Source organism: Rhyacophila brunnea, unplaced genomic scaffold (assembly GCF_057557595.1).
Source record: "Rhyacophila brunnea isolate RB1 unplaced genomic scaffold, BYU_Rbru_1.0 scaffold_6, whole genome shotgun sequence".
In the NCBI taxonomy this organism is placed as follows: Eukaryota; Metazoa; Arthropoda; class Insecta; order Trichoptera; family Rhyacophilidae; genus Rhyacophila; species Rhyacophila brunnea.
The window spans coordinates 7981809-7994303 of record NW_028233276.1 but is presented as its reverse complement, the minus strand read 5'-3'; positions in this window follow the sequence as shown (position 1 = coordinate 7994303).

The window sequence follows — 12495 nt, the reverse complement described above, 5'->3', positions numbered from 1 at the left end:
TTTAATTATTATTCAGTTTATTTTTTGATAATAGTCGTACCGATTAATTCAACAAACAATGGTAAGGTGCTATTTTGTGCAAATTATGATCTTAATCCGATCTCTAACCTGATCCAATATTCCCTACTTATCATAAGTATTGTCACCATCCAAGCACCCGCTAATACATAAATGACAGTTAGTTACATTACGAAGTCCGTCGATTCAACACCTGTAAATCCTTCGATACTGGCACTTAACCGTAAACCGCTATGCATATAGTCTGACTCATCCATCCAGTAACCGTTCGACCTCTATCACGCCGCGAAGGTTGACTCATCCATCACGTATCTGTTCGAACTTTATTGCACTAAATCTGAAATGATTTTAACGAACGTCGCATGTCTCATCTATCCTAAAATTATCATCATTGTTCATCCCAAGCACACAAGTGTTACCGTGAGTGTGACAAACCACCATCAGTTTACTAGTAAGTGAATGCGTGAACACGCAACCAGCTCCAGTGAGCTAGCCATCACAACATCAAAGGTCAGTGCCTGGATTGAATCCCTGTGTTACCGCCCTCCTCCAGCATACAAAATGGTGTTTTGGTATATATACTATTACTAATGATCTAATATGATACAATATTTTAATGGATCTTCACTTAATAAAAATGATGCAATATGACAGCGGGACGCAGTTTGACTTCAGTAAAATAATAATAAAATATTAACTAAAAATCAATAATTTGATAAACATTTAATACAAAACATTGGTATTTTTAATGCATCTATATTCAATGCGTCAATAGTTTTGTACACATTTAATAAAAAATATTGTCATTTTTAAAATGCATCTATGTATATTCAATGCACTTATATTTAATTAATATTGAAGAGAGTCATTTGAAAATTACTCTTTATAAAAACCAACTGAAATAGTTTTCAGCATTAATTAAAATATTTTACGAGATTTGACTGCTATTTCCCGTGAAAATGATATTTAACTCATCTCGCGGCTAACAGAGTGTTTTGTTTTTACGTTGTATTGTAGAAAATTAGAAAGTTTTAATGCACAAAACTGTATCTGGAAGACTGGAGTAGTTTTACAAAAGTTTTAAACGACAATACTTTTTGCCGTACACAAATTTATTTATTAAATAAAATTTTCACAGCAAAACTCGGTGTGGTTTGATCATTACTACGTAATCCATTTAAGGGGGGACATGCTCGTCGAAGGTCAAAATTGAGTTTTTATTGTATTTTCAAACCATGATACTGGACACTTCTTAAACGTTGTAGATAATCTATTTATATAATTTTGAAGCCTTATTATCTTTTATAGTTATTTTAAACATTTGATGACTGCATAAAGTATTTTTGTTACATAAAATTGTATTCTTTTAAACCTCTCGCTCTAATATTTTAGAATATAGTCATATTTCGGTACATAACTGTGCAGTGGTGTTAAGATTTTTTACATTTATTAATTTTTAAACGCATTTACAAAACCATTAGTATTATATAAATAGATTATCTACAACGTTTAAGGAGTGTCCAGGATCATGGTTTGAAAATAGATAAAAACTCAATTTTGACCTACGACGAGCACGTGGGCCGTTAAATATATTTCTGAAGTATATAATTTCAGAGTTCTCACTAGTACCTATCTTTTCATATTAAATTTTAATCTCTGTCATAAATTCACGTTCAATTATTTAAAATTAAAACCTAATTTCAAAAATGCTCGATAATATTATAATTTTTAAAAATCAGAGCTTATTTTTTGACCCAGTGAGATTTGATTAGGCACTCTTTTTTTCAATTTTGTGACGATTGGGTTTTTTAAGTGGTTTTGACGAGTGGTTAATTTATTTAGCTATCATTTTTATGGCATATCACTAAGTGAAAAATACCTAATATAAAATTGGTTTAACAATTCAGTGAGTAGGTATTCTACAATGTGGGCTTTAGAGATTATAATTTAATATTTTGTAAATTTAATTTCTACCTAAACCCATTCTCTTATGTACGTATAAAATACCGATATGCATAAAGTAATAATTGTAATAAAACAACTTTATTCTGTACATATTATTTTCTAATTTTGACAAGGTATTTTAAAAAAAATAGATCTGCAATCCGGCTTAGATCTTGTTCACCTCACGAAGAAGTTTCATATCATAAATTAACGTTAGCCATATGCTCAAACTATTAGGTGATCATGTATCCAAACATACATTGGAAAAATAAAATGTGAACTTTATAATATGCAGATACGTTTCCCCTCTGGCGAGACTTAAAATATTTATAGTTTTTATATTGAATAATTTTACTGTGTTCTTGCTAAGTTAAGTGCATACCAAAAGGAAATTAATGACAATATATTTGAATCTTAAGGGGGGACATGCTCGTCGTAGGTCAAAATTGAGTTTTTATTGTATTTTCAAACCATGATCCTGGACACTCCTTAAACGTTGTAGATAATCTATTTATATAATTTTGAAGCCTTATTATCTTTCATATTTATTTTAAACATTTGATGACTGCAAAAAGTATTTTTGTTACATAAAATAGTATTCTTTTAAACCTCTCGCTCTAATGTTTTAGAATAAGTCATATTTCGGTACATGAATGTGCAGTGGTGTTAATATTTTTTACATTTATTAATTTTTAAACGCATTTGTAAAACCATTAGTATAATTTATGATGAGATAATTTTTGTAAAATATTCACGATAAAAAAATGTATTGATAATCTCTGTGATTCCAAGTTTGACAAGAATTAGGCATTTTATTATTCAAAAATCGGCAAGATTAACACATTTGAAGATAATTCTAAAGATACTCATTAAAATCTATGTCTTTGACCATTCAAATTTGATAAACATCCTACGAGTAATGATTGCTTTATAATAATTATTGACCTAAGAATAAGGTAGTGTTTTTTTGAAATACGCCATTTCTTTTGGCATTCCCCAGTAGTTAAGCTACAACATACGGTCGTAGCCATAAATTGTGTTAACTAACGTAAAATTATGTTAACGCGCGTGTTTGAACATGTACCTAACCGATTTTTTTTTATTTTTTTTAAACGGTACATGTTCAAACACGCGCGTCAATATCATTTTACTCCCTACTTCAATTATAGTTTGTCAATTTATGGCTACGGCCGTATGTTGTAGCTTAACTACTGGGGAATGACAAAAAAATGGCGTATTTCAAAAAAACACTACATTATTCATAGGTCAATAATTATTATAAAGCAATCATTATTCATAAGATGTTTATCACACTTAAATGGTCAAAGACATAGCTTATAATTAGTATCTTTATAATCATCTTCAAATGTGTTAATCTTGCCGATTTTTTGAATAATAAAATGCCTAATTCTTGTCAAATTTGGGATCACAGAGATTATCAATATAATTTTTTATCGTACATATTTTACTAAAATTATCTGGTCATAAATTATACTAATGGTTTTATAAATGCGATCAAAAAATAATAAATGTAAAAAATCCTAACACCACTGCACATTCATGTACCGAAATATGACTATATTCTAAAACATTAGAGCGAGAGGTTTAAAAGAATACTATTTTATGAAAAAAAAATACTTTTTGCAGTCATCAAATGTTTAAAATAAATATGAAAGATAATAAGGCTTCAAAATTATATAAATAGATTATCTACAACGTTTAAGGAGTGTCCAGGATCATGGTTTGAAAATACAATAAAAACTCAATTTTGACCTACGACGAGCATGTCCCCCCTTAAGATTCAAATATATTGTCATTAATTTCCTTTTGGTATGCACTTAACTTAGCAAGAACACAGTAAAATTATTCAATATAAAAACTATAAATATTTTAAGTCTCGCCAGAGGGGAAACGTATCTGCATATTATAAAGTTCACATTTTATTTTTCCAATCTATGTTTGGATACATGATCACCTAATAGTTTGAGCATATGGCTAACGTTAATTTATGATATGAAACTTCTTCGTGAGGTAAACAAGATCTGAACCGGATTGCAGATCTATTTTTTTAAAAATACCTTGTCAAAATTAGGGCATTGTTTAAAGTAATATGTACAGAATAAAGTTGTTTTATTACAATTATTACTTTATGCATATCGGTATTTTATACGTACGTAAGAGAATGGGTTTAGGTAGAAATTAAATTTGCAAAATATTGAATTAAAATCTCTAAAGCCCACATTGTAGAATACCTACTCACTGAATTGTTAAACCAATTTTATATTAGGTATTTTTCACTGAGTGATATGCCATAAAAAATGATAGCAAAATAAATTGGTAAAAAGTTTGGCTTTACATCCTTACGCAATGTGATGTCGTTGGAAAAGCTCACAAAATAATATCATAATTATTAGTTTATTTTAAATTTATAGTTGAACTCAGTTCACTGGATAATAATGTTATTATATTTTTATGTACCACTTTGTATTTCGCTTTTATGCTATGTGTGACATTTACTAGGATTACATCGTAACCCGTCGTTGGACGTAAAATTCCTATCGTAAAACAAGACGTGAGAAGCACTTTAAATGAGTCTTACCCACGACTAAGCTATGCAATAATTCGGTCCACGACTACCGACGATCGAAACAAAAATAAAAATTGTCTTTGCTATATACATGAGATGAAAAATTCTGAAAAATAAAATAAAGTAAGACAACAAAAAATAAATATAATTATTTTCTCTGACAGTATATTACCATAATTTTATCAACATCATCATCAAATAAAGGTTTCCTGTGAAACTTTCATCTCTATTTGATCACTAGTTATTTTCTGCCACGTACATCTACCAATCTTGGTCAGTTCATTGGTTTAGTGAACCTCAGGCAAAGCGGGCGCCATTTACATAATATCACTGTATAAATGTAGTTTTGTTTAGTGGTAAGTGACATGTCCGTTTTATTACAATTGCATAAGATCTCTATCATAAAACGTACCCATATCTGCCTTCTTTTCAATTATGGTCGCCTTCATCCCAATATTTCCGTCCTACCTATAATTCCAACTATTGTCGCAAGTCCAGGCGCAATAGACTTCAGTTAAATCAAGACGGCGAGCGTGTCTATGTTTGTTACAGTTTGACAGTCATTAACAAGTAATTCAAAGTGCATACAGAGTGACTAATAAAACTATGTGCAGACCACAAGCGTGTATAATCTAACCGTCGTAGAAGCAATAATTTTATTCAATTCTCCGTGCAACCTTAGTAAATCAAACCACCTCTCAAGCCGGCACAAGTGTACTGTGCAAGTGCCTACTAGGACGTGAGGACACTCACTAGAGACCATCTTCAGCCAGACAGCGGAATATCAATAAGGTTAGTGCCTTGACTAACCCCCGCATAACCGCCCCCCCCCCCCAGCATCCATATTCACCATCACAATCAAATAAAAATTACAGTCCCCTATAAAAAGCGTAGCCAGATACTTTCTTTCAATTGCGGTAGTGATTTTGCGATTTTTTTTTTCAGAAACAAATCCCTCGCGGACAAGCATCATTTGATACCGATACTCCGATAATTTTGTATCGATATTTTCCTTCGATAAAGTATGGATACCAGCTATGCCATCGTGTTTTATTCTCTTAATCAGACGTTTCTGAGTCATTATGTGAAATCCTCTCAACTCTATCAAACGTTAAAATAGTACACGTCCAAGTAACGAAATAAAATCTAATTTCAATAAACATGTAGGTATATCATATTTTTCTTGACATTAATAATATTTTCACGTGTACATACATATGTGATTAAACAATATTTTTGGGATGAAATCTGATACAGACGATAATGTAAACATCACTTTACTTTATTAAAACAATAATATTATATCTTTCGTTATTGTTTACTTTTGAAACGTGCCTTTTTAAAATACCTGAATAATTCACTGTGTATTATTAACTAAGTAAACATATTTTTTTCATATTACCAAATATTTTTTTAACATTCCCAGTTAAGTTATTTGAGACAACACCGACGTTTTTACAGTACAAAGAGAAATTTATTCTATTTGTATTCCAAACAATAAAAAAATCGAAAGCTCATTAGTTTACAGAAAAATTCACACGAAATTTATAATTTTCTGAAATATTTTATCAATAAAAAATATTTACAGTTTTTACATTAAGGTGAATTGAAGTGAAAATATACTGCTTGCCACTACACATCAATATTATCTAGAGATGACAATATGCTTTTGTTTATTTAGTCAAGAGGTTTAATTAATAAATACGTAAGTATAAAAACACAAAAGAGACAAAAACAAATTAAAGAATTGTTGAAAATTTTTATCTTTTTATAACATTTATAAATAAATAATCATTCATTATTCTTGAAATAAAGTTCATACATTTTTTATTTAGTTTAAAAAACATTAAAGAAATAAAAATGTGTTCATTTATTTATATCAAAACAAAATTATCATATTGTTCGATTTGTGGTAGGTGATCAGTAGGTAATAAAATTGTAATAAATTTCATAATTCATAATTTCATTAAATAGATACTGCCAGAATTAGACCACACTCCCCCGTAGTGAAGTTTACAAATTATTGTATTTAAATATTTTTGTGTATCATTTTGATATTTTAAACATTTTCAATATTATGAATTTAAATTCTAATAGATTTAAGTTTTGTACTATTCCATTCGAGTCGATTTTGTGACCCGGGTTTCGCCTTTCGGCATCTCCAGGCACTGTGTACACTCACCAATTTGGCAAATACACGCTGATAACGATTACTATTAACTCTAACTTATATAAAAAATCAATACAATAACGTACGTAACACAGATATATCCCATTAGTTAACTCCATCAATTCATAATACGTTACCATTGTTCCCAGAATGGACGATTTTATACCTGTTGAGTGTAGTATTTTTATTATTTATAATTATTACTAATGATCTATTATTATCAGGTTTTGACGATTTTTATAGGTACGCTTATCGAGTGTATTATTTTATTATTGATAAGGTAGAGAGTTTTTTTACAAACATTTTAACTATTCATAATTTTTTTTTATATTTTTTTATTGTGATCCTTGACTTAACAGGTAGGTGATAAAGTTTTTACCTAATTTATTATATTGATTTGTTAAATAAGTAAGAGTTAATAGTATTCGTTGTCAGTGTAACTTGCCTTTTGGTGAGTGGACACAGTGCCTGAAGATACCGAAAGGCGGAACCCGGGTCGCGAAGAACGACTCAAATGGAATGGTACAGAACTTAAATCCATAAGAATACAAATATTTATTAGGTTTACAGTATAAATGAAACGACTTTTTATAGATAGCTTTTATGTCAATGTAAACGAGTGAAAATGCACATATTATCTAACAAGGAGATTAAAATATTTACGATAGGTTTTTAAAGATAGGCAAGTATTGTGTTTGAGGTGCTTCACGGACTTTCATAACGGATATTCATAAAATAAAGTGAGTCGTTGTAGAACACAATATAGGCCGACAACATTATTGATTTTTTTTTCCTTTTGACGAAATTTCAGGATTTTCTTTATCGATAAAAAAATGGAAAATTCCTTTACATCGGCTCACCTTGTTTTTTATTGAACGAGGAGATGAGGACGGCTGAGGAGTTGAAATGTCAAGAATTTGCATTGAACGACCCATTGGGGGGCCGTTATGTGGAGGGTAAACGTATTTTCACTCATTTGATTATGTACCCATCCATAGCCCGCTTTTTATTTTGTTTTTACTGAAGATTGCGTTTTGAACTTAAAATTTAACTGAATATAAAATTACAATCATTCAGTGTTTTGTTTTCTTAATGTGGCAATCAAAACTGACCCTTATCTCAGATAATTCTATTTTGAATTTTCATTTCAATTAATAAATCATTCACTCACTATAATAACATAATAAGGCCGATTTATCGTAAGTAGATAAACTAATTAAGTCATATTATTATTGTGGTATAATAAATCATAATATCAATTTATATATTTTCGACAATATTGATGGTTATTATTGTAATAAAATTAATATAATACACAAATAAATGAAAATTATCAACTTATATGAAAGTAAATATTATCTTTCGTATTTTGAATTAATTTATAATATGTTTTTCACAAAGTTGTGGTCTGTTTTTAGTAGGCTTTGATGATCGTAACTATTTGCTACCCAAAATTCTACTCAACTGTTCATACCAATATCATATTATATATTATTTGTATTCTAATTCCAAACTTCATTTACTTAAATCTAACATATTGCACTTACAGTAAGTTTTTACCACGTTTGATCTTGAGAACATCACAATAATAGGCTTCCATAGAGTGGATGCTGTATTAACAGATTTATTTTACGACAAACTTGCTTAAGACGATACTTCAGTGAAACGGCAAATAATTTTCAACTATAGGTGCGACGAAATTTTGGCCTCGCTGGCAATTGGAGAGCAAACGTCGAGGTGTGAACACGTCAATTTGTTTCGTGATAGCGACGGTGATATTAATTCTTAAATCGTGCAAAGATGACTGAAAACGTTACCCATTTACTTGAAAAAGAAAATATGTCAATGAATATATTATTATTGTTACTAATATAACAATAAACAGAACATTAAATGGACGCATGTTGATTTATATGACAAATTATATTTCTTTCAGCATGCGTCATTTGCACAATCCGCGCATCGCCTAGCCACGATCTTTTTAGACCATGCCTCAACTGAGGTATAGCCTTAACCTTTACACTGGGTCACACGTTCAAAAACAACGTATGAAATTTCCAGACCCAAGATTTTAATCCAGGATTCTCATCAGTACTAGCTGTCACGTTACCACTCGACCATCGTAGGCGACAATAAGTTAATGATCTGATAGCAAGGAATTATCGTCTTTTCTGATGGTATTACTAATATATTAAAAGTAATAACAAGTCCGTTCAATCGATTACGAATGTTGAATGACAAAATGTATTCAGTATAGGTATTATATATTTTTTTATATTTTTACCTAACTTTAGACATAAATAATGTTCAAATCGCGATAGTGCATTTAATAATTCAGTGCCTTTCCGGTTGATTTTTCTTTAGAAACCTTCACGTTGAAAGCTTGATATAAATATTTCTGTTTCGGAATAACATATTTTTCCTTTTGATATTCCACCTCTAGCATTGACAGATAAAAGGAAAAATATATCTTCGAACGGTCTTTTGTGGATCAACATTTTGTAAATCACTTTCATTAGAGACATTCAATTAGTTTTTTTTTATATTTTCTTTTCTTTTTGAGAAATTGATAATCATTAAAAATAATCTCCTTCTTTTTCCTGGCGTTACAATCAAGTGAGGGTCTTGACTATAATTGTATCGCTAGATTTCAAAATTTGCCAAGTCCATAATATATGAATAGGAGAATAACAGCTTTTTGTTTTCTCAAATACACAGTCACAAGGGTGAAATTTTATATTATTTCGAGTATAGAATAAATAAATTCGTAAAAATAATAAATTCCACATTTTGATAATGCAAAAATGTTAGAAAAGAGTAGTTCTTCAGCAATTCACAAAAAAGTCAAAAATACCTAAAAGTGGACTTGGCTGATTTTGAAATATAGCAACACATATATTATATAATATGTCTTTAAATATAACTTGGCACTATAGCTCATCAGATCCTTAATTTCCTTTATGTAATGTAATTTTCTTTGTCATGCGTGACTTATTCATCCTGTGTACATGGCCTAGCCATCTAAGACGGCTCAGTTTGTTGAACTGTACGTTATTAGAACTCCTCTACAAAGCATACAGATCGCTATTGTAATTCCACCTCCACCTTGACTGTGGGTTATTGGTGGAACCAAAGATACCAAGCAGCACGCAACCCTGAAATCAGCCAAAGTCAAATGGTCAGGCACCTGGTTTCCTAACTATACATGACAACTGCTCTTTTTAACATTTTGTACAAAATGCATTTCAAGTGTCAGTTTAATGCCTTGCAACCAAGCACCTTTTCTAGACGACTGGACTGTGCACTCTTCTTCTTTAATTTTTATTTCTAGGCTACTTCCCATGCTCAAAAATTTGATATTACAAGTTAAGAAAATATATTGTCTCTTACTATTTTTATATAAATATAAATAAATCGATAGAATTCAATGAGAATAACTAGGTATTGTACTGTTTTATTTAGATACCTACATTAAAATCTAGTTTTTTTTGTTCTATATAATTGTAATAAAATAGTGGACTGTATTGATGATAGGGATGGCGGAAGCGAGGAACCTTGGGGAACCATGATGTTGTCACAGTTGGGACTGCATGTCTGTGGACGTGCACTTCCACTCTACATACTCACATGTTGTTGCTACACGCACAAGGCGACTATCTTTTCCTGGCAGAAGACACTAATTCGAAAAAATGACATATTGAGTTAGTTATACCAAAATGTTCCTTATTTCAAACTTTACCGTCTGGAAACCTTCTTAATAAATAAACAGTCTTTATTTTAAAGTCATCCTTTTTACGATTACTTAATAAACTCACATGATAGACCATTTCGAACATTTTAACAACTTCAAAGTCAAATTACTCAAAACTAGTATTCTCCAGTTAGTGTGTTCTGCCAGAACAGAGACGATATTAAGGTCGTGGCATTAAAGTGAAAATTACGATGATTGTGTTAGATATTGATCATCTTCTAATACAATGCGATAACCTATTTGCAATAAATGAAGATTTTCTATTGCATAGTTCGTTAATTTTTTACCATTTATTTTAATATGCAACAATCATCATTTTCTAAAAACAGTTTAACATATTTCATTCGAAATATGAGCAATAACTAGCACTACCACTGAAGTCCTACACCAGTGTTCCTCAACCGGTGGTCCACGATTTTTTTTGCGTTCGCCTATGCTAACAATTCCATTAAAATTTTCAAAACCCGTGATGAAATCAACTGCGATTAGACGTTATTTTACGTCACTATATACATAATATTATTTTAATACTGCGTTAGCTGCCTGAAAAATGTTTATCCTATTTCTATTGGTCCGCAGATGAAAAAAGGTTGAGAAATACTACACTACACACTGAAACTGAATTGGCAGTGCACTTACTTCGTTTGCTGTCACATGCAAGTGTTGTTATTCAACAGGGAATATAATATGAAATGGATGTTTTTAGTTGGAAATATCTGAATGATTTCTTAAAAATCAATTATGTACATTATTTTACATATTATATAGAATATATTATGCTACCTTACTTTTGCATTCGATATGATAATCTTTACAATATTATAAGGATAGAAATTTACATAACGAATGAAATAATTTAATGTATTAAATCATTTTGTATAATCCATTAAAGCTATAAATATTTATTCGCAATACATGTGAATACCAATTGATAAATTAAATTTATACATTAGCGTAAGTAAGTATTACCAAGCACATACTGTACTTCTCTAAAAAAAAACAATTTAAAATTTCTCATAGCAAGCTTTACACTATATGCAAATCGTTTGTCAATAGCGCGATATCGATATATGTAATTTTCACGCTTGTTTAGTGTGTTTTCCAGCCTTTGTGGAAAAGCAACAGTGTTTCACCAAACAGGACCAGCTCTAGGCGTATCATTATAACGCCTGGTGAATGCACTAGCGTGGAAATTTGTGTAAGTTTGTTGAAGTGAAATGATAGTCTACTATTCACAAATACAATTGAGAAAATATAAAAAAATAGTTATATAAAGGGGATTTTTATGGTTGAATAATTACTTATAGATTCAATAGTATTTTCCTTTGTTTTGAATACAATTTTTGGGTAGGTAACGATATGACGTTTTTGGTGGGGGTATGAATGCTTGATGCTAGATCAGGTATGCTTCCGTTTGGAAAGCTGACTATATTGATTATCCATGATAGATCTGGCAAAAAATCCAAACTCTAACCTCTCCACGGGAGTCCTTATACAATGCAACATGCTGCAGCAGAATACGGCGGGGATGCAAGACGAATCACCGGCACCTAAAACTAGTTTATTCTGGCTAAGAGAAGGAAAACCTCCACAGAAAATTAAGCCATGTTCACCGGTCCCAGGATGGCAACTCTACTTAAAACTTAACAGATTAACTTGTTCCACAACCTCAGGGGTATCGTCGCCATGGCCAACGCTTCTCCACTATGTAGCGGTGCTGCAAACGCAATCTATGCTCTGCAAGTCTTACATTGTGGAAAGAGCGAGACGTGGCGATGGACCGAGGGAAGTGGTGACCTTGTGTTTTCCCTATGCTATAACACTGGGGCGTGGCAGGGTGTAGTAAGTAGTAAAATATAATTATATAATGCTATTAACATACCACATACGCGTGAAGTTTGATAATTTTGACAAAAAATAATATGACGTGGTTAGATAGATAGTAAACGATGCAATAGGCTTCGTGTGATTGCGTGATCTTCTTTTAAGGCATTTTTTACTTATTCTTTGGTTTATTTACAATCC